Source organism: Lygodium microphyllum, chromosome 21, assembly GCF_053477565.2.
Source record: "Lygodium microphyllum isolate KBCC chromosome 21, Lygodium_microphyllum_v1.1.10, whole genome shotgun sequence".
NCBI lineage: Eukaryota > Viridiplantae > Streptophyta > Polypodiopsida > Schizaeales > Lygodiaceae > Lygodium > Lygodium microphyllum.
The window spans coordinates 97293264-97316717 of record NC_141155.1 but is presented as its reverse complement, the minus strand read 5'-3'; positions in this window follow the sequence as shown (position 1 = coordinate 97316717).

Here is a 23454-nt window from a genome sequence, read left to right as displayed (position 1 = left end):
CTTCCATTCTCCTGGAATCACCGGCCAGTTAATTTGGGGTCCTGTCAAAGAATCTCATGTACTCCAGCTTCTTCTTCTCAGAATTGTCTGATCAAAACCTTCATATTCTGTAACCAACTGAGGGGGAGTCTGAATAAAAGATGAAAGAGATGGGAATGGAATAAGGGATAAGGGATGAAGAGAGGGATAAGCAAAATCATAAAAACAAGAGTAAGATAAGGTAGGAGAATCTAGCAATTTAGCAGTATCAGAAAGAAAGGGAGTAAGGAAATGTGGTGGGAACGTGGACATGAAATGAAAAGATGGGGGAGGACAAGGAAGAAGGGGAAAAAATACCCGATCGATGATGAAAGGACATTATGTAAAAATAAGAATATGGGGTGCATCTTTAGGTTGAAATAGAAGGGATAAAACGACACGTGGGGTATTCTGGAAAAGAGACAAATAAGTGTCATACCTATGAGCCATTTGTTGATAGTAAGTCAAGGATGGAATTGATGGTCCTAAGGTAGAACATCTAGTATAGGCCTTGAAAAATAAAGGATCAAAAGGAGGTTGCTTGGAAAGATAGGATAACAGATCCACCCTTAGTTGGTTGACATTTTGCACATGAGACAAATCCTTTAACTATCATTGATTTAAGATCATAGAATCCAGCATAGGATGCCAAGAATCCTCTGGAAAATTAGCTACTCTAGAAGAATACTTTTGAAACATTTCATCAATCTTAAGCTCCAACTGATGTACATAGAGTACTGCTTGCAAAACTACATATCCAACATACCAAGAGAGATCTTCATCATTTGGAATTAACAAGTCACCTCTAAGGTACATATAGGAGATCAACATTGAATCTGGGACTACCGAATCCTCAAACACCATTCTGACCACTTTAAACAATAGATTCATAGACCAGGTTCCACTCCAGCCATCCTCTAGAGGAGATAAATCCATGGTTGAAAGTTTAACATAAAAGACTAACTTCTGTGCGTTGATAATGAACATAGAAAGAGTGGGCGGGAGGAACAAACTCCATAAACTGCTCAAAAGTAGTCCATAAGATATCCATTCTAGACTACAATCTCTCAACCTTAGCCTCAAATAAAGGACATAAAGTGGCATTCCGTTGAAGAGCATCCAAGTCCTGCTGAGACATAGAAAGAATCATGGGGACACTGGGACTTGGAGGAATGGATCATGATTGCACCAGTTGGTCCTTCGACTATTTAATCTGGGAGGCTTGGGATTCCACTATATTGTGAGCAATTTGCAAATCTGACAGTTTCGTATCCAAAAGAGTCTTAAACTCTTGAGCTTCATTGGACATTTTCTCTTTCTCTTCAAAAACCTTAGTGACCTCTAATTGAGCTTCTACTAACCGATTTTTCAAAGAAGATATGTCTTCTCTCTAGGTCTCAATCATTTTGGTCTGCCATTGTATTTGCTTAAACGAATAAGAAAGAGTGTCTTTGGCAGAGGCTAGCTCTATGGTTGCCTTATTCATCTGGTCTTTGGATTGCATCAATTCTTCATAAAAAGAAGAATGTAACTGTTGAGCACAAGCTGTCACTGAGAGTTCAATAGAACTTTGGATGTCTTTGCAAAGGAAAGGAATGGCATCCCCTATCACTAAGTGGTTCAGCGAAGGAACTTATATATCCAAAGAACCCTCTCGATGTGCCCTGAATAAATTGTTACATGTGAGGTAGGCAGGGAGTTCACTTCCAGAGGTAGCAGGAACTGACACTGAAGGAATGACTGACGGAATTGTATCTGCTACACGCTTCAAGCACTTCCGTTGAATGACCAGTGGAGGAGGGGAATCAGTATCCGCTATGCCAATGGGTTTTGAATATTCTGAAGGTGGAGGGGGAGGAACTGGATGAGATGGATGAGGAGATAAAATACCCTTTTTAAGGACTGAATATGTTAGAAAAGCATATAAATATGAACCAAAGGTTACATTGGTAACATTCCCTCGAGTCACCTTGACAAAATGCTAGTCCATCTTCGTAAGAAGGTAAGTACTCCAATCAATGGAAACCCCTTTCAAAACCATCCTGGAAGCTATGAAGAGATCCTTGGACAAGTACTGAGATGGTGTCTTGGCAGGCATGAACCTGTCCTAAAGGAATTGACAGACTAGCTTCCAAAAATGATCAATGATCATTGAAAAAGACACTCCTGAAGTGTTAATCACCTTCTTGACATCAAGGACCTCTTTAGTCTGCTTTTGTAATCGCTTGAGGATATCTTCATTGGAGAATAACTATGTAAACGCCCCGAACAACGTAGTATGCTTAACAATTATGATATTTGCTTGTTTTCAAGATTTAATAGAAAAGAGAATGAACACTTAAAGCTGAAAATGAAAATTACTCACAAAATTACAGCCATAAAAATGTAAAAGTAATGGAGACAAGATTGAGGGTTGAAGATGGGCAACCCCCCCCCGAAGGAATGTATTTCTGCTCAACCCAAGTCCCTTAGGGAAGAGCTCAGTTACAATCAACCTGAGAGTGAGAAGAAGTAATTCTCACTCTCACAAGATCATGCAAAGATGTACAAACACACATGCATTATCTATTATGCAATGATAAGAATTGATTTCTTTACAGTATGAGAGAAGAAAAAGGGGAATTCAGCCTTTCTCCATCGTTGATCAGCAGTACAGGGATAGAGCTTGCTTCTTGTAGCTAAAATGGAAGAAAGAGCTCAAGAAGGAGGTGCTGTAATGAATTTACAGGCTTGCTGTCTTGTAAAACAGCAGTGATAGAAGAGGGAATATGGAGGAATTTGATAATGGAGAAGTGGGGGATGATGATGGGGATGGATGGGGCCAGTTTCTGGCTATCTGTGGGTGCTGTACATGAGTTTACAGCAAAGAAAAATGATGCTCAATGAAGAAAAACGAGCTCTTATTTATAGGAGAGGGGAGAGCTAGTACAAAAGGGGAAAGTGGAGTAGCACAAGACAAGTGTCCAGCCACATGTCATGAGATGTGACAAGTGGTGGGACACTTGGAAACTTGTGTGACAAGTGTCTTGACACTTGTCTCTTCTTTATGGCCTTCCTTTTTGGGTTGAATACTGTCAAGAATAGAAACAACCAAATTTAGTAAGCACAGTCAGAGTACAGAACTTACTATTTTTAGAATGACATCCCTATTTTTTAGGACTAGCATTTTTAGGCTAATTCGAGGCTCCTAAAATTTAGGGACCTCCTAAAATTTAGGGATCTCCTAGAATTTAGGGACCCCCCCAATATGGGTATCATATGAAAGCTTTTTCCGTGTACATCGCAAAAATGGTATCCGAATCTTCATGTGACTTTCCTATGCAAAGAAATGTGCATTTCAAGCTTTCAGCCCACACATGCACATTATACAAGCATTTCATGATCATGCCGTCTTGTTGATTGTAACTGTCTGTTCTGGTGGATCTAGCCCACACTTCAAGGCATCAATCCTTTCTGTGTGCGAGTCTAACCCTGATATGCGTGAGTTCTAGTCACAGGCGCCCAATCAGGTCATATAGGTGGAAGTGTGAACTATCTTTTCTCTAACCCACCGTGTGGGTCCACCATAACCTGTGACCACTCATCAGTGGCCAGCTCCAATGCACTTTTCTTTATATCTAATTAGTGCAAAGGAAATAAATTTAATAAATCATTATATAGATAAATTAATGAAAAAGGATACAAATTCTGTTTCTATAGAGTTGTGACAGCCCTCTGGCTTTTATTCAGCTATCCTCAGCTGAAAATCTTCTTGATATTGTTGTAGAATATTTGGGTAATCCTTCATGAATTTTTCATCTACCCACTGTGCATCTATGGTGGGTAGATTGTTGAATTTTAGCAAGAATTTTCATGTCACAAGGCCACTTCTCGTGGTTTGATCCTTGAGAAACAAAATCTTTTCAAGTTCCAAGAGTTGCTCTGTTTCTTCAACTTCTGGGGGATCTTCAGTAATGGGTTCCTTTGGTTCTGGTCCTATGTAAGGTTTTAGCAAACTTACATGAAAAGCATTGTGTATTTTCCAATGAGTAGGAAGCTCAAGTCGATAAGAAACTTCATTTATTTTCTCAATCACTTTGAAGGGTCCAAAGTATCTACTGGAGAGCTTTGGAAAAGATGAATTTTGACCAGAACCTTGTTTGAGCCTGCTTTTATCAAACTTTAGCAAGACATATTGACCTTTTTCAAAAGCCAAAGGTCTTCTTCGTTTATCTGCTTGCTTCTTTTGTCGCTCTTGCGCAACTTTGATAGTGGCTCGAACTTGATCCATTGTTGTTTTTAAATCTGAAGCAAACTCATCAGCAGCAAAAATCTTATCTTTAGTGCGAATAATTGGAGGAGGAATCACTTTACCCTGTACTATTTCATTTGGAGCTTTCCCTGTGGATGAGTGCACTGTATTGTTGTAAGCAAACTCCAATAATGGAATATATTTCTCCCATTGTGACTTATGTTCACTAACATAAGCTTTCAACATATCCAAAAGAGTGAGATTCATCACCTCTGTTTGGCCGTCAGTTTGAGGATGAAAAGCTGAGGAGAACTTTAAAGTGGTTCCCAAATTCTCAAATAAAGCACGCCAAAAGTTACTTGTGAATTTTGAGTCTCTATCTGAAATGATCTCAGAAGTCATACCATGTAATCTGAAGATATGTTGAATGAAAAGTCTTGCAGCTTGTGCGGATTTCAATGTTTTATGACATGGAATAAAATGTGATTGTTTGTTGAATCTATCAATTATGACCCAAATCATATCATGACCTTGAGGTGTTCTTGGAATACCTGAGATGAAATCCATTGTGATAGATTCCCATAGATCTTTGGGCACTGGAAGAGGTTGCAACAATCCTGGAATCTTCTGCCTATCATATTTGGATTTTTGGCATACCAGACAAGCCTCAATGAAGTTATGTGTATCTTTTCGTAATGTTGGCCAATAAAAGTAGCGCTCAATTGCACTTAGAGTGGCTGCCCTCCCTCTATGGCCTGCATAAGGGGGTTCATGACTTTCTTTAAGCACCTTTTGTCGAACAGAAAGAGTGACACAAAGGCGATTGTTCATGAGAAGGTAACCATCTTTGATGGAATAATCTGGATGAGAACCTCCTTGCTGTAAATTTGACCAAATTGCTGCAAAATCAGTATCTTCATCATAAGTATTCTTCATCGTTTGAAAATCTTCATGATGAGCCACTGTAATAGTTGCAATGCAAGGCACTCTAGAAAGTGCATCAGCAACTACATTTTGTTTCCCTGGAGTGTACATAATTTGAAAATGAAACATAGACAAGAAATTTTTCCATCTTGCATGTTTCTCCTACAAATGCTTTTGAGTCTTGAAATACTTCAAGCTTTGATGATCGGTTTTAATAAGGAATTCATTGCCTAAAAGATAATGTTTCCATATCTTTAAAGCATGAACCACTGCTAAGAGCTCCTTTTCATAAATGTCATACATTTTCTCCACATCATTTAGATGGCGGCTTTCAAAGGCTACGGCATGGCCTTCTTGATTTAGCACTGCACCAATACAATCACCGCAAGCATCTGCTTCCACCACAAATGGTTTTACCAGATCTGGAATGATAAGAACAGGTCCAGAAGTAAGAGCTGTTTTCAGCCTTGTGAAGGCTGCCTTCTCTTTTTCCTTCCATTGGAAAGAGATCTTCTTCTTTGTAAGGTCATGAAGTGGAGAAGCCATATGTGCAAAATGCTTGATGAAGCGGCGGTAATAAGAACATAAGCCAAGAAATGATCGCACCTCATGTACATCACGAAGATGAGGCCATTCTTGGATTATCCTGATCTTTTCAGGATCCATCTGAATCCCTTCAAAAGAGATGACATGCCCAAGGTAATTTATTTTATGCATGAAAAAATCACTCTTTTTACCATTTACCAAGAGTTGATTTTGTTGTAGTAATTGTAGAACAATTTCCAAGTGTTGATGATGCTCCTCTTCATTCTTGCTAAAGACAAGAATATCATCAAAGAAAGTACCGACATATTGTCGATGCTCTCTAAAGATGCGCTCCATCATTCGATTAAAGGTGGCTGGTGCATTGGTTAATCCGAAAGGAACCACCAAGAATTCATAAAGACCGTATGAAGTGCGAAAAGCAGTTTTGTGTACATCTTGTGGTATTACCCTAATTTGATGATAACCACTCTTTAAATCAATGCGGCTAAAAACCTTTGAGCCTCCTAGACGATCCAAAATGTCGTCAATTCTGGGAATAGGAAACCGATTCTTCACGGTGATTTTGTTGAGGGCTCGATAATCAATGCACATCCTGAATGTGCCATCTTTCTTTTGAACAAGAAGAACCGGTGAACAAAATGGTGAGCTACTTGGCCTAATTAGTCCACGGTTGAGTAGGTCTTCGACTTGCTTTTTGATTTCTTCTTGTTGAGGACGGCTCACACGGTATGGTGCTATATTAGGAGGAGAACTACCCGGGATAATATCAATATGATGGTCTTCTGGCCTTTCTGGGGGAAGCTGATAAGGAAGATCTTCCAAAAAACAATCTTTATACTTTTCCAAGAGCTAAAGTTGCTCTTGGTTTTCAGCATTCATATTATCTTTTACATCAGTGACATAAAGCAGACAACATTGAACACAATCCTTAATTGCTCTAGAGACTTGCATATGGCTTACCATAGGTATGGTGTCTCCAGAAACTCCAGCTTGGATCTCGTACTTCTTGCCTTTGTTGGTGAGTTCTACCTTCTTTTTCTGAGAGAAGATGGTTGAATCTATTCTATGATTCTAGGGCATGCCAAGAATCACATCGCAACCATCAAGGTCTCCGATACAAAAGGTATCTTCGTCACTGTAGCCTTGAATTTGAAACTTGAGCTTGCCAATGTAGGGTATCACAGTCTTCATTGTGTCACCTTCATCCACATTTAAAGCTTGGCGAACTTCTACCGGAGTGTCCATCTCTTCATTCTTTAATCCAAGCTCTTTAGCTAATTGCAAGGAAATAATATTTTCATTCGCCCCAAGATCTATCAAGAATAGTGCTTGCTTACCTTGCAACTATCCCCAAGCTTTTAATAATTTGCGCGTCTCTGGAGTGTGAGTTGTGTTTGCAACTACATCACTGATAGCATTGATTTTCACTGGCGACTTAGGCTTGTTGTCAGAAACCTTGCTTTGTCCCTTGTTTGGACATTGCTTCGCTATGTGGCATGTTTGTCCACATTTAAAGCACTTTCCTTCTTTCATGAAGCGTTGCTTTTCTTCTTCGGAAAATTGCTTTGCTTGTGGGTATAGATTGGAGCGAAATTGAGGAGCATTAGGAGGTGCATAGGGCTTCATCTTCTTTTGATTTGATGGCTGCTTTTGCCACTATTTTTGTCCTTCATTTGGGGCTCAATACTCCTCATCATCAGCTACTCTCTTCTTATCATTCTTTTGGAATGATTTGTTGCCATTGTGCTCCATTTCCCATGTCTCAGCATGGTCAATGAGTTCCCTGAGACTAGAACAATGATAATGATTAAGAGCAGTACGAAGTTTAAAATGCAAACCTCCTTGAAACTTCCTAAGCTTTTCCGAACTGCTGATCTTCTTGAAATGTTGGACCTTCAAAAGTAGCTCCCAAAATCTCTTGGTATAGTCACCAAGTGACTCATTTTTCCTTTGCCAAAGCCGATCCCATTCCATTTTTACATCTCTTTTGAAATGAACAGGAAGAAATTGGCTTTGTATCAGGCGAACAAAGGACCGCCATGATTTTGGGGCAGCATGATCATATTCCAACCCCGTCCACCAAGTATGGGCTAAGTCAGTTAAATGTAAAGCTGCAAACTTAATCTTTTCTTTTTCTTTATACTTGTCACGACCGTACAAAATTTGAAATTGACGAATAAACTTCAGAAGAAGATCAGGATTTCGGGAACCATCATACATACTGAACTTGATCTTCTTTTCAAGTTGAGATAGTGACTTAGTCTTCTTCTTCTTCTTATGCCTTCGTCCATGCTCGGATATTGAGGTTGAAGATGATGAAGTGCTTGATGGGGATGAAGATGGAGACGAGGGTGAAGAATGTCGACGCCTTTGACGATGATGAGGTCTTCCATGAGAAGGGTGTGACTCTTCATTACTAGAAGAGGATCCATCAGAATAGGTGCCATATGACTTTGAAGAAGAGGATGAGCTTCGACGCGATCTCTTTCTTTGTCTTGAAGTAGAATGGGACTGCCTCTTAGAAGTAGTTGGGCTTCTTGATCGGCTCCTTTCATTGGTATGGCTTTGTCTCCTTGAAGTAGATGGGATTCTTTCCTTGAATTCTTTGAGATTCTCAACTTTTTCTAGTTTGAGAAGTTGCTCACGAATTTGCTGATTCTCCTCTCTAAGACTTTGAATGGCTTGAAGGATAGCACTCGATTGATCCATTGAGACTAAAGAAAAAAAAATATGCTCACGCACTCAGTGCAAGGGCTGAAAACAAACAAACTTATAGTTGTAAGCACTACCAGTGTTGGGGGTGAGGACCGAACCAAAGCTCTGATACCACTGTAAACGCCCTGAACAACGTAGTATGCTTAACAATTATGATATTTGCTTGTTTTCAAGATTTAATAGAAAAGAGAATGAACACTTAAAGCTGAAAATGAAAATTACTCACAAAATTACAGCCATAAAAATGTAAAAGTAATGGAGACAAGATTGAGGGTTGAAGATGGGCAACCCCCCCCGAAGGAATGTATTTCTGCTCAACCCAAGTCCCTTAGGGAAGAGCTCAGTTACAATCAACCTGAGAGTGAGAAGAAGTAATTCTCACTCTCACAAGATCATGCAAAGATGTACAAACACACATGCATTATCTATTATGCAATGATAAGAACTGATTTCTTTACAGTATGAGAGAAGAAAAAGGGGAATTCAGCCTTTCTCCATCGTTGATCAGCAGTACAGGGATAGAGCTTGCTTCTTGTAGCTAAAATGGAAGAAAGAGCTCAAGAAGGAGGTGCTGTAATGAATTTACAGGCTTGCTGTCTTGTAAAACAGCAGTGATAGAAGAGGGAATATGGAGGAATTTGATAATGGAGAAGTGGGGGATGATGATGGGGATGGATGGGGCCAATTTCTGGCTATCTGTGGGTGCTGTACATGAGTTTACAGCAAAGAAAAATGATGCTCAATGAAGAAAAACGAGCTCTTATTTATAGGAGAGGGGAGAGCTAGTACAAAAGGGAAAAGTGGAGTAGCACAAGACAAGTGTCCAGCCACATGTCATGAGATGTGACAAGTGGTGGGACACTTGGAAACTTGTGTGACAAGTGTCTTGACACTTGTCTCTTCTTTATGGCCTTCCTTTTTGGGTTGAATACTGTCAAGAATAGAAACAACCAAATTTAATAAGCACAGTCAGAGTACAGAACTTACTATTTTTAGAATGACATCCCTATTTTTTAGGACTAGCATTTTTAGGCTAATTCGAGGCTCCTAAAATTTAGGGATCTCCTAGAATTTAGGGACCCCCCCAATATGGGTATCATATGAAAGCTTTTTCCGTGTACATCGCAAAAATGGTATCCGAATCTTCATGTGACTTTCCTATGCAAAGAAATGTGCATTTCAAGCTTTCAGCCCACACATGCACATTATACAAGCATTTCATGATCATGCCATCTTGTTGATTGTAACTGTCTGTTCTGGTGGATCTAGCCCACACTTCAAGGCATCAATCCTTTCTGTGTGCGAGTCTAACCCTGATATGCGTGAGTTCTAGTCACAGGCGCCCAATCAGGTCATATAGGTGGAAGTGTGAACTATCTTTTCTCTAACCCACCCTGTGGGTCCACCATAACCTGTGACCACTCATCAGTGGCCAGCTCCAATGCACTTTTCTTTATATCTAATTAGTGCAAAGGAAATAAATTTAATAAATCATTATATAGATAAATTAATGAAAAAGGATACAAATTCTGTTTCTATAGAGTTGTGACAAACTATCTGGTTGTGACAAAGGGTTCCCTTTTATAAGGGAGGAACAAAGCCTTTCCTAACCCTCTAGGTATCAGGACCATGGGAGCACCATGAAACCAAGCCTGATTTCTTACTGTATGACGCAAGAAACTCATCACAAAGGGTTGGATCATCTGGAATCAGAGGAAATGGAGCAACCACAAAATATGCAAGGCCCAGCTTTCGCCATACGCTCAAAAGTCAGTAGGGAAGAATAATCCCTACTTATCAATGGGACGTACTGAATAGGAGGAGGCATACAAGGTGCCATTCAAATAGTAAACACACAACACAACTCACAAACAAAAGAGATGCCTACAAAACCAATAGAAAATATCAAAGATAAAATATCAATCAAGGGTTTTGAATCGAGACTTGATCGACTATCCCCAAGCAAGGCACATCCTAAAAAACTTTCGACATGACCTCTAAACATATGTGACCGAAAGCTTCATGCTATGCAGCAGACATGCACCCTCAATCCCTGTATCAAGCGGATAAAATGAAAAATAAAATCAAACCTTACCCTTAATCGTATAAATCAACCAAATCAAGAACCACACATGTCATAACCAAAACACCATTGACCATCAATTGACAAGAAGAGACCATTTTGAAGACTACACGTGTCTATCCTACGAAGCGTATTCATTTGAAAAGGAGAATAATAAAGTGCAGTGAGGGAATGATTTTAGTGAAGGGTTGGTTCTACTAAATTATTAAAAATTGGTGAAATTTTATTAGGTTGCAAATCTTAATAAGGAAATGGCGGTTTATTTTTAAATTTTTAGTTACAATTTATTAATGTGGAACGGTGTTTTTAACAAACCCCAATCTTTGATACCCAAACTGAGTCTCTAAATTTAGATTCATTAATTAAAAATTTAATGTGTCTGAAGCGCTCTTCTTTTTTAGTGTGTGTATTTTTGTGACGACTGGTTCATTTTTATTGAAAATTAAGGTGCCTCTAAAGCACATGTAGCGCGTGCAAAGTGAATGGCTAGTTGAGTTTTATTTAATTAAAAAGAATGTGTGTTGAGCACGGAGGCGCATGGCATGGTAGTGATTAAGGTTCATAGAAATTAATAAGCAAATATTTGGGATAGCGAAAAAAAATGGGAAGGGGAAAAAGAAGTACCTCATTGTGTGTGTGTGTGTGTGTGTGTGTGTGTGTGTGTGTGTGTACAAAGATACTCAATGCACACATATCAGTCCCCAATGCAAATGAATCTCAAAAGAGAAAAGTCAACAACTGAAAAAGATTTAAACATTGTAAGCTCCAAAAAAAAAACCTTAATTTTTTAAAAATAATAAAAAATATGTGGTGTTTTTTCAGATTTTTACAAGACATTATTTGATTTTTCCAACATTTTTCCATTTATGTTTGGCATTTAACATGCTTTTTTTTCAAGAATTTTACCCAAAAATAAAAATTTGACCATTTTGTAAAGTATGCTTAGCTTTAAAAAAAATAAAAATTTTTAAAAAATGTGAATGAAATTTTCTAATATTTTTTTAATTTTTATTTATTTTTTAATGATTTTAAACAATTTTTAATGGACTTTAAATAAATTTGGAACTGTTTGAATTTTTTGTAATTTATGTGTGGAATTTTAGCTTTGAAAAATACTTCAAAAATTGTATAGTTTGTCAAATGAATTTTTAGTTATTTTTTGTCATTTTTAAGGATATTTTATTTTATTTTATTTTTATGTGTTGTTTAGGGTGTTTTTACTGTTTTTTAATTAAAAATGGAGTACGCGACTACGTGTGAACAGCATATGTGCACACCCACAAATGAGGCCAACGGGTGTCCTCGCGCGTGAACACCCACGTGAAAAACGGCACGAATGCGAAGACCAAAATCGTGCATGCGAACACCAAACAATCGCTCGCATGTACCACACACACGAACATGCCAATACGCGAAATGCGGAGTGGGGAGATGGGTTTAAGCCAACGGGGGAATGGGGTGAATGGGGGGTTATGGTAGGGGTCACGGAGGATAGGGGTGATGGGAAATGGGATTGAGAGTATAGGGAAGGGCAAGGGGGTGTAGGGTAAGGGAAGGGGGATGGGTTTAGGAATAAGTGGGGGGGTAGTGTTGCGAGCAGCAGATGCATAGTTTGTGCGTAGCGAATCGAAGAAGCTCCCTCTTTCTCTCTTTTACTCATAAAATTGCATACGACTCATGAGAAATTAAAAATAGACTAAAAGAGAGGGTAAAGTAAGATGAAGCGACACAAGATTGGCTACAATCTCCCCCCGACATGAAGTGGGCAGCTCTCTTCATGTCGTATTTATAATAATATTACAAAATCTTATTTGCCCAAGATTTAGGCCCTTTACAATCACTCTTTGCATAAAGAGTTTGAGTGTACTGGAAAAGAGATAAAGTATTCTGAATTAATGGATGCTAGCAGTTGTGTATCCCACAACTCTCTAGAACCATTAATATTTTATTGGACATATCTTCTAAAAATCTATTTTGCTAATAAATATTTACATAGAGGCTATGCGCAGGCTTTATAAGAAATAGCAGTGCGTCTAATACAATAATCCAATAATTGCCAAATAAATTATTGAGAAAATAATCTTTAAAATACTTGCGCGTGGTGCACCTTTCCAATTCACCTTGCTCTACACATCAGCTCCCAAACATTCAGAAAATCATGTTAGAATAATAACCAACTGAATAATTGCAGCTAGCTACATAAATCAATTAATTTGGAATTCCATACAATAATTAATTCACGAAGATGTTAATACTCGTGTGGATAAAATCGTATCACCCATGTTCACACTTGCATCGACACCCCAAAAGGATAGGCATCCCCATCGATCTTCCGCCTAAGACAATTCTTAGGATTGTGCCCCGCATTGACGGAGAACCATTTAAGGCGCTCATCTCTTTGCATAGGTGCCACCTGGCAACATACCCCCGGGGTGGGATAGCAACTGTCCTCAATTGCTATTGGCTGGATTTGGAGACCATTAGGAGAAATATGGACTCTCTTTTTTGCCCCTTAAGGGGTTTCTCTCACCTCTCTCTCTCTAAAAAGAGATTCCAAAATAATATTATAAAAAGAGATCTTCTACAATCAAGTAAATCTCGTATTTGTATTTTCAATAGATTTCACCTATCATTTTATTCCCAAAATGCAGGATAAGGTCACTTTTTCTCAAAATCCTCATAACTAAAAAAATACAATTCTATTTTTTCTAAAAACGGAGCCAATCATTGATACATGACTCTTTAATGCCCTCATGACTTTTCAACATTAAAATATATTAGAATCATTCTCATTCTCACTTCTTAAAAGGGCGAAAGTTAAAAAACGATATAAAATGACGTACACATCATATTTTTCGATTATTTTTTACCCAAAGACACCTTTTTGACTCGAGATTTTCCTTGTAAAATTTCATCTTTTTTGGACAAGTATATACCTATTTCTGGGCATTTTTTCATTCCCTCAGAAAGCTCTAGTTTTGTCCCAAATTTTTTGTATTCTTCTCTTTCCCTCCCGAATATGGTTTCTTGCATACGAGTTCTTCTGAAGCAACATTGAGGAGTAGTTTTGATACCATTTGTTGAAATCAAATAATCTCTATCTACAACACACTCTACCCTGCTACAAGCCATCTCCCTCTTCAGAAATATGTACTAAGAAATCTCCATCTTCAACAGTCTATACTATAAGCAATCAAGTGATAATAGAGGTATCTTTATTTTTTTAATCTCTGTGATATTATTCTTCACAGTTGTTGTTCAGTCCTTAAGTATCAATTCAAAGAGAGAGAGAGAGAGAGAGAGAGAGGAGGGGAGAAGGGGAAAAGGGGAAAAGGGGGGGGATAGAGAGGATTGTGTGAGATGAACAAAGAAAATAAGTGATAGAGTGACAGATAGTAAATTAGGGCAGAAGATAAGATGATGTTATTGTTTTCCACTAGCCAAGCTTCGGTATGAATGTGTTTAGGGTTTCCTTGATGAATTTTAGTTGAGAGAGAGAGTGTGTGAGAATATTTTGGATAGAACAGAAGATAAGATTTGATGCTAATTAGAGGTAGATTAAAAGCTAAGAATACTGGCTGATTAGGGGTTGATTAGGGTCTATCAAGACAGAAAGCAAGAGAAAGAGACAAGAACCAAGTGGGTTTAAAAAAAACACAGATATAGTGAATCAAAGGGGTGTAGTTTTGTGATTTGAATGTTAATCCAAGTTAAAATTTGCATACTTTTTTTTTGCATAATGCAGGTGCAGGATGTACCAAGAGAAAGAGAGATATTCACTTTCAATTGGAGGATGAATATGCACAAATGTTCAAAAGAATTGTGGAAAGAGATGATGCAATAAGATACAGGATGCAACAAGAAAGAAATGTAGGGAAAAAAAATGTGGACCTTTGGGTTGATGGGTGCATTTATCCACCCGATCCACTCACTCAAAGGCCACCACAATTTGAAGGGCTTACATCATTTGTAAAGTTTGCTTGTGAAGGAAATGAAGGATTGTATGGATACACATGTAGACTTGTCACACAAGGATTAGTAGGGGTTCATCAAACCTTGACAAATTTGCAGACAAGATTACAAGGGAATATGCAATCTTTGATGGAAAAGGATAGATTATTGGTTGAGAAGGATAGGGAGAACCAGAACCTACAACAAGCAATGTCTATCATTGGAGATGCTATGCATGCTACACATGTGCAGAATATGGAGTTACAGTCTAAAGTCAATGACTTGGAGAAGGAGAATCGAAACATAGAAAGGAAGCTCACAAAAACTTTGGAGATTGGGCCCACTTTAAAAACCAAAGAGGCACGTCAACACATCCGATTAGTTAAACCAATTCACCAATTAACCAAAGGAAGTGGACAATATCATAGACGGCTCAATCTGCTACAATGAGAAATATGTTTCCTCATGCAGAGAATGATACTATTGCCAAAGTCCTTAGCAAGGATATAGTCAAAAATGCATTGGAAAATTGTAAATTCAGGGACATTGTGGATGGTGTTGCTAGTGAACGTCTTAGGGATGTGAGCAACTTATTTACTGCTACAGATGCTCAGGGATTATGTGACAAGGTGGAAATGAGTTCTGAGTCATATAGTATGCTCTATCAACAATTGGATACAGGTTTTAAGCAAGTCTTCAATACTAAGCGAGTAATGCCTCTGCCAAAACCATTTTACGTGAAGAAGGCTCGAAAACAACTAAATGAGAAAGTTTTAGAACTAATTGGTGAGCCTAAGCATCTGGAACACACACACATATTAAAGTATGGTTCCAAAGAAGTTGCCTTTGTATTGAATGCATCCAACAACTTTGTATTGGATATATATAGGGTTCAGATTGCTATGGTCAAGTTCTACAATATGTCTATGGAAGAATGTAGAGGCAAGCTTAAGTTTGTCCTCAAACTTGATGAGAGTGAGATTATCAAGGGGCAAAAACTTGAGCATGTGAGTATAACACTTATGAATCGAGCATTGGATCCCAACATCGATGAAAAACATCCTTTATACTTTAGTGTACAATCGGAGAATGAAATATGGTGGCTTGCAGCATTTGAAGTACCAAAGGAGGACCATGAAGTACTTAAAGTTTTTTTTAAACCTCACTAATATACCTAGTGTTATTCAATAGCAAAATAACGGAGCAGTTTTACACGTTGAGGGGTTTGGGGACTATCAAGTTGAATGGCATCTTGCAGGTGATTTAGAAACATTGAAGTGTATGTTTGGTTTATCAAATGCAGCGAATGCAAAATTTCCGTGCATATACTACATGAAAACTAGGAAGAAAGGGAAAGATGGAAAGAAAGAATGGCTTTCCAAGGCAGGACAACAGGGTGCTCTGATACGTGATCAGAAAGTCATGAGAAAAGGAATGCTAGTTCCAGTGGATCCAAACTGGTGTGCTATTTTGGAAATACCACTAACAAGGGTTCACTTTTGCACATTGCATTGTTTGGTTAGAATAATTGAGAAGCTAGTATATGAATATATATGCTTTGCATACAAGATGCAGCCCGTGTCAAAATCTGATGCTACATGCAAGAAGGTAGAACAAGTCCTCCATTAGGAGAAATATGGACTCTCTTTTTTGCCCCTTAAGGAGTGAATAAACAAATATAGGCCTAACCAATGAGAGAGCTGGGATTCGAGATTCATGTAACATGAATCTTCTAGCCATATCTTGGACCAAATCTTCCCTTAGCAATAAAATAAGGGAAAATGTGGGGACTACAATGCTGTCACTTCTTGGAAGTTTGTGCCTCGAATTTTCATTTTCTTATTTTTTATGTTTGACTTTTCTTTTCTCCCCTTTTCAGTTTCCCCCTCTTTCTTAGGTGGAACTCAAATTTGTCATATCTCCTTCCCCGCTTCTTCTTTCCTGACGAAATTTTACAGCCTCACTATTGCTTGCCATGTCTGTAACCCTGTAAAATTTCATTTGCTTTGCACAAGCACAGAGAGAGTTTCATGTGTTTTATGAGAGCAGAGCTTGTTTTACCAAAGCCCTAAGATTCTCTTCACAAAACTCTACAGGTATATTTTTCTCTTCCATAGATGTTCTATGGTAAAGTTTTATCTCGTTTGGAGAAAACCTGTGCAAGTTATGTGCATTCTCTGACATGTAATTTCTTTTGTTTTGATGCTCTAGGAGTCTCTTACAGTCAAGAATAGTGATATTTTGAACACTCAACTTCTTCTTCAACATCTTAGGGTTTCTCTGTAAACAAAGTTACAGGTATATTGTCTTATTTTTTTGTTGCTCCACTGTTAAATTTTATCTCGTTTAGACAAAATGTATACAAGTTACATTCATACTGAGCTTTCCTTTGTTTTTTTACTCCAAGAATCTCCGAGGGTGAAGAACAATGATTTATTAAGAACTCAACTTCTACAACATCTTTGGGATTTTTTGTAGAGAAAGCCACAGGTATATTGCCATTTTTTACTGCTGTTCCATGGTTAAATTTCAACGCATTTGGACAAAGCCTATATAAGTTATATGTATGCGTTGACCCAAGATTTCTTTTGTTTTTGTACTGCAGGAATCTGTCAGTGAAGGAACAATGGTCTTGCTATAAGTCAACTTCTTGTTCAACATATCTAGGGATCTTTATGAAAGAAATTACAGGTACAATGTTTCTTTTTTAAATTGATCCATTTAAATTTAATTTCATTTGGAGAGAACATTTGCAAATTATACACATATTGATAGGTAACTTTTGTATTTGGTTGTTACAGATGTCTTCACGGAGGAAAAATATCAGTAGCATACTTGCAGTGGAGGTCTTCAACAGGAAAGATAATTATAATGGCGGTAATTGGATTTGTGATAAGTATTATAAGTTGGATTGGATTTTGATGCACCCAAGTACTCGAGGGAGTTTCAAGATCAAGCGCAAGGATGTTGCAAACCCTAGCAAACATTGGAAAGGTAGAATTCTAGAGTTCAGAAAAGTGTTTAATGGCACAAGTGCAGTAACAGAAGTGTTGATTCAACATGTTTATACGCATAAACAAATCTCTGTACACGACGAGAATAACATTGCAAATTATAAACAAAATAGTAAGTTGTTAAATTTTATCATTGATTATTCTTTTGTATCAGAGTTGTTTTTAAAAGTCTTTGCAGTATTCTAATTCAGTCTTGTTTGATTGACAACTCTATATCCATCGACTTTGCATGAATGGAAGAATGTGGCATGTTTAAGCGGCAAGATACATGTTTGGCATGAAGAGATAGGTTCTTTGATCTATGATAATGCCTCTGCAAGTCAACTTGCCACTCAAAATATCTTTTTTTATAATTCATTGTATGTGGTAGAAAGCCAGAGATTGCAGCATGTCCCATTGCCGCCACTGTCTAGTGGTGAATGGTTCATTGGTAGCTTGGAGTTGTCAGGAGCTTGCAAGTCAAAGATAAAATCTGACATCAATAGTGCTATGAAACCCACCACAGGCTCCAAAGATGTGCATCTTAGTTGGTTTATTCCATTCTCATTGTTTACACATTTGTTTTGTTCATGTGATATTTTGAAGAAAACAAAGATTACTTATCAATGCAAGTGTCCATCCGAGGAATGGATGAGTCAGCTATTGGGTGAGTCTTGGCAAGTCAAAGGAACACATTTTGATGAGACGATTGAGTGCAGGGTCAACCAATCTGATATTACATTCAGGTAAAACTTTTTTACTACTTTGCATACCTTGATTTAATTGACATAGGTCTCGCTTAGATGAATTGTTATGTTAGTCGCATTCACTTACCATTATTTTTGTTTTTATTACAGGTATTTCATTGCTAGACAAACTCTGTCTGTTCGCTTTCAATATAGAAGATGGCAACTTTTGCGAGGGGAGTGGATCAGCTTGGATCAAGATATCCGAGATGACACACATACAGCGCTCGTAGATGTGGTAATCTTGTGGAGTGGTCATAATCCTTTCGTAGTCAGCGCAGAGAGTCATTGGCCCATTTATTTTCTGAGACAAGAAATCCAATTAATGTCCAGTGAGCCCCTTCTATTTCAAGTTAGATAATAGAAAAGTCAGGACTCGTAGTGAGCAATCCATGACATGTAAACAATGTGCTTCTCCACATATCCTTGAGATAGTGGAATCCTTGTAAAAAAACTTTATAAAGAGCGAATACATACCTTTTTTGAACTTCTGAGTACTTTAAATTTTAGTTTACTGTGATCCAAGCGTGCGATAATACATACTGTAATTACTCAATCGTGCAGTTAAAAATGATAATTAAATTGCAGGTTAGAGGTCTATAATCTATAGAATATTGTCTTTGCACAATGATATATTGTAGCGCATCTCTGCTGCTCGTTTCTTAAATTTTAATATTAAATTGGATCTAAAGGGAATTTCAAGGCCTTTTAGATTTATTTTCTTTAAAAAATTATATATTTTCTCTCGTTAGACTTGAATATACTCAGTGACCCAAACATATTCGAGGATATAATAATGTAGAACGAAGCGTTTGTCTGTATGAGTAATTTTAACAGTGACTTTAAAGTACTGAAATAAAGAAACTAAGGTAAGAGTTTTAATTTGAAACTTTAGAGTTAATAACTTTATAAAGAACCTTTATTTAAAACCCTAGACACATAAAAGCTATAACTCCAAACTCATTTTCACTTTCATTCTCCACTTCCCTACACTTGTGATCTCCTTCCTTCTCTCTTTGTGTGCCATGGCTACCACTCCCGCCTTTGCTGCATGGATCAGCTCCACATGCTACGCGCACATAGGGGACCAGATATACCCTAGGTTTTGCGTGACCTTGAGTCTAGAGAGCTCGCTTTCCACTGTAGACCCTGACTCTAGTATACTAGCATCATTTTGTGATGCAGTGAACCCTCTCACTTGCTCTATTCCCGACTCCACTCTCAGGTGGGTTCCCATGGATTTTTTGTATAGTTTGCGTGCCCGATCCGGCCATGCAAAGGTAATAAGTCGAGCCCTAGTGCATGTGGGGCAACATCTCTGCACTAGAGCAGTGCCCACCTCGTCACAGGACCATGTCACGATGGATCTCATTGAGAGGGATGCCGCCTTTGCCATATATGTTATGTGCACTGAGGTGCAAGAGGACAGTGACGAGGACATCCACGCACCCTCTCGGCCACTACTAGAGTACTTTGAGAGGGAGCCTGAGGAGATCACTCTCGACTGAGTGTTGAGGCAGCACAGAGCTTGGCCATTGTGCACCCACCTCCCTGCCCTGATGAGATGCCCACGAGCGAAGAGCTACCCCTCTCTTCTCTCCATGCTATCACCATCGAGGGGGTGGAATATCTACTCATGCAGGATGTGCTAGAGTTGTTGGAGCTTAGGGAAGAAGAACTATATTGTATCATGGTGCGTGATGCACCTAGTGATTTCATAGATTTTGATTTACAGGATGCCTCACCACATGTTGATGAGGTGGCTCGTTATGATGGCACAAGCATCGATGACATCTCTGCCATTGTGAGCATCCAGGAGCAGATTGAGGATGCGGCGCCACAGTATCAGATCTCTGATGAGGAGTTCGAGCGGTTGCAGGAAAGCCTTTTTGGTCCTCGACCCGACTATGCAGTGCCTACCCAGGAGAGAGACGAGGGCGGCCCAATGGCAGGAGCAGACCTGGATGCTCCATTACAGTGGCAGATAGATGATACAGAGAAGGTAATGTTGTCGGTTTCCTATGAAACTTAACCAATAGGGCCTCTAGGGCATCGGGAGCGCACACATGTGTTTTTGTCGGGATCGGGCCCCTAGATGTGCCCTGGCCGGAGGCTAGATTTAGGCCCCCAGACGTGAGCCTCCGGCCAGTGCACATCTGGGGGCCCGATCCCGACAAAAACACGTGTGCACTCCCGATGCCCTAGAGGCCCTACTGGTTAAGTACAGATTCAGGCCCCTAGATGCGAGCCTCTGACCAGGGCACATCTGGGGGCCCGATCTCGACAAAAACACATGTGTGCGCTCCTGATGCCCTAGAGGCCCTACTGGTTAAGTTTCATATAAATATGATTTATATATCTTCGGCACACTCCATGCATAGTGAGTCTGATACTGAACTTGTGTGTTGCAGGAGATTGTCTATATAGATGAGTTTTCATCTAGGCAGGGTGGCCGATCTGGTAGCCAAGGAAGGGTGGAAGACTCGGCATTGAAGGAGTACGTTGGGCAGCTTGTCAACGACATTATTGTATTTCATAAGACATGCTCCCCTGATTTTGCCAATAACTTCTTGAAGTTGAGGGCACTAACAAAGGCTGGGCTCTTCAAGACCATCCCAACCAACTCCAGCCTGGAGAAAGTAGTGTTGCTTCAACGTTCAAAGCTACTCTACTTATTCACGAGTACTAGGTCTGGCCCACTTTTCTCCATCGTGGCCCATGGCATGGTTGCCGGTGTTGAAGACCCCACTGTCATTAGACAGGAACTATTGGGGCAAAATGTATTGTTGCCTATGATCAAGAATATCTCTGACCATGGGGAGCCTAGCTCGAAAAGGCCTAGGAGAGAATAGATGTACTTATTGCCTACTGATATCGCATCACTGATGTACTGCACTTTGTAATCTTCTCTTCAAGTAATGAAAACCGATGTTTGTTGGATTCGCGTGCAATGTAGTTTGTGATACGTGTCATTTACTGTTGTTTTTTACTTGAATGTTACATTTATTTGTCGAATTTATACGTAACACGATTCATACCCTAAATTTAATCCACAGTGCTTTATCAAATTCGTGCGCAACATGTATTTGTTCGAACGCATGTAACGATAACTCAACGACATAAATAAAATATATATCAAGCGACTAAACAAAAATAAGACGTGCCAAAAACTTTCTATTTGTATTAATAACACTTTTACATGGGGTCCATTACAACCAAGGCTTTAAAAAATGTCTTCAGAAGCTACATTCCATGTGCTTTTGAGTTGTACACCTCTATCCTTGCTGACCTCCGCGAGGACTATCTATCCATCGCCGAAAGAACCTGACTATTCGCAGACGGTGACCCTCCTTGCATGCACCATTGCATAGACTGAGTCTCCAAATAAGTCGATGAGGTAGGCTTCAGAAGCTTCTTGTAGTGCGAGGAGGGCCTGGGCAGTCCAGCAATCCGGTTGTTTCATGCGTGATGTATCTGGAAACTGGGTCCTGTAGTTCCTTATCAGTATGCCCTCCATGATCTCCCGCACCAACTTCTGGAATGGAGCCTTCGGTATCAGGAGGTGAGTGGTCTTCTGGTAGTGGCGGATCTCACAAAGAGCCACTATGCCTGGCTTCCATCGACACTTGCGATGCTAGCGTCATGGTGGTGGTGGTGGAGCTGGAGGACATGGCTGCCGTATGGAATTTCCAGGGGGGTATCTCCGGGCCGCTTGCTTGGTGCGTACCATGTCTTCTAGGAGAGAGAACTCAGAACTCAAAAGTGAAATGTGTAAAATGAGGTGAAACTTTAAACTTATAGCCAAACTTTTTAAAAATCCTAAAATTTTAATTAATGAATCCACGCTTTGGAAAAATATCTCTAGTGCTCCGATTCACATGAAATTTTACCTGTAGACTCCTCAAGGACACATCAACCACCCAAAAAAAATTTGGCCCCAATAGAAGCCTCTGGATCACCTGTCCGGAGGCTCGCGTGGAGGCTCGCGTCTGGGGCCCTCAATCCCCAGATTCAGGGCCCCAGACACGAGCCTCCGGCCAGGTGACCTAGAGGCTTCTGATGGGGCCAAATTTTTAATATAAATGAGTTTTTCTAATGCCCATCATGAGGGTGAAGTTTCACCAGATTCCGATTTATAAATTTGACGATTCAATCTTTTTTTGAAAATGCGTTAATTGCATTATACTGCACTGATAATGTATTGTCAACCTCGCAACTGTAGATTAAATGTACTGATAATGAGTGTGCGCAACTGCAGATTAAATGTATTGTCAACCTCACAACGTGAAACATTGGAAACTTAAAAATTGACAAAAAATAAATTATGGGTAAAATGGAATATCGCATATTGGATATACTGTTGCCAAACCACTAAATATAGTAAGGATATAGTGCATTAGCCCATGTACAACCGATCACCGACGTGTACGTGGTTGCACATTGAATTTATCCTCAATAAAACTACTTACAAAATTGGAAACTTGAAAATTCACACAATGCGAAACATGGTCAAAATAGAATATCACATATTGGATTTAGCATTGCGAAACTATGAAATACACGGTAGATAGTGCATCGCACCAAGTACAACTAGAGCTAGGAAAAATTTAGCTCCATTTTGCAGGCCACTACTATCAAATACTTGAAGGTCTATTGGAAAGATAACCCAAAACTAAGCTCCTTACAATCTACAACCAAACCTGAGCTAAAAACATAGATCCAATTACAAGGTAGCTTCTCAAAGCATATTGTTGACATTAAGATTAAATGCATCCTTGTTATTGCGGATCCTATGAACAAGAACCAGATCTATGGGCTTAATAGTGATACATCGGGCATGAATGGCTAAAAGTTGACTATCACTCATTAGATCAATCAAGTAGCTTTCAGCTGCTTCTTGGAGAGCAAGCAAGGCTTGGCTTGACCATCGCCCCACATTCCTTGCTTGGTTTCTCGAAAAGAACTTGTGATGATGCCCTGGATGTAGATCTTGCAGTATTTATCGCACCAACCTGGAGAATGGTGCCTTAGGAATAATCAAGTTGTCACTCTTCTGGAATTTCCTTATCTCGCGTAGCGCAGCTGTGCCTGGTATCCATCTTCGCTTTTTATGAGTTGGAGGGCGTGTATTACGAGCTGGAGCAGTAGTGGGAGGTGGAGCAGCTGGAGCATGTGGACCACCATTTCTGGACAATGGCGAACCATCATTATCGACCACACTAGGGCCACCATTGTTGGCCACAGTAG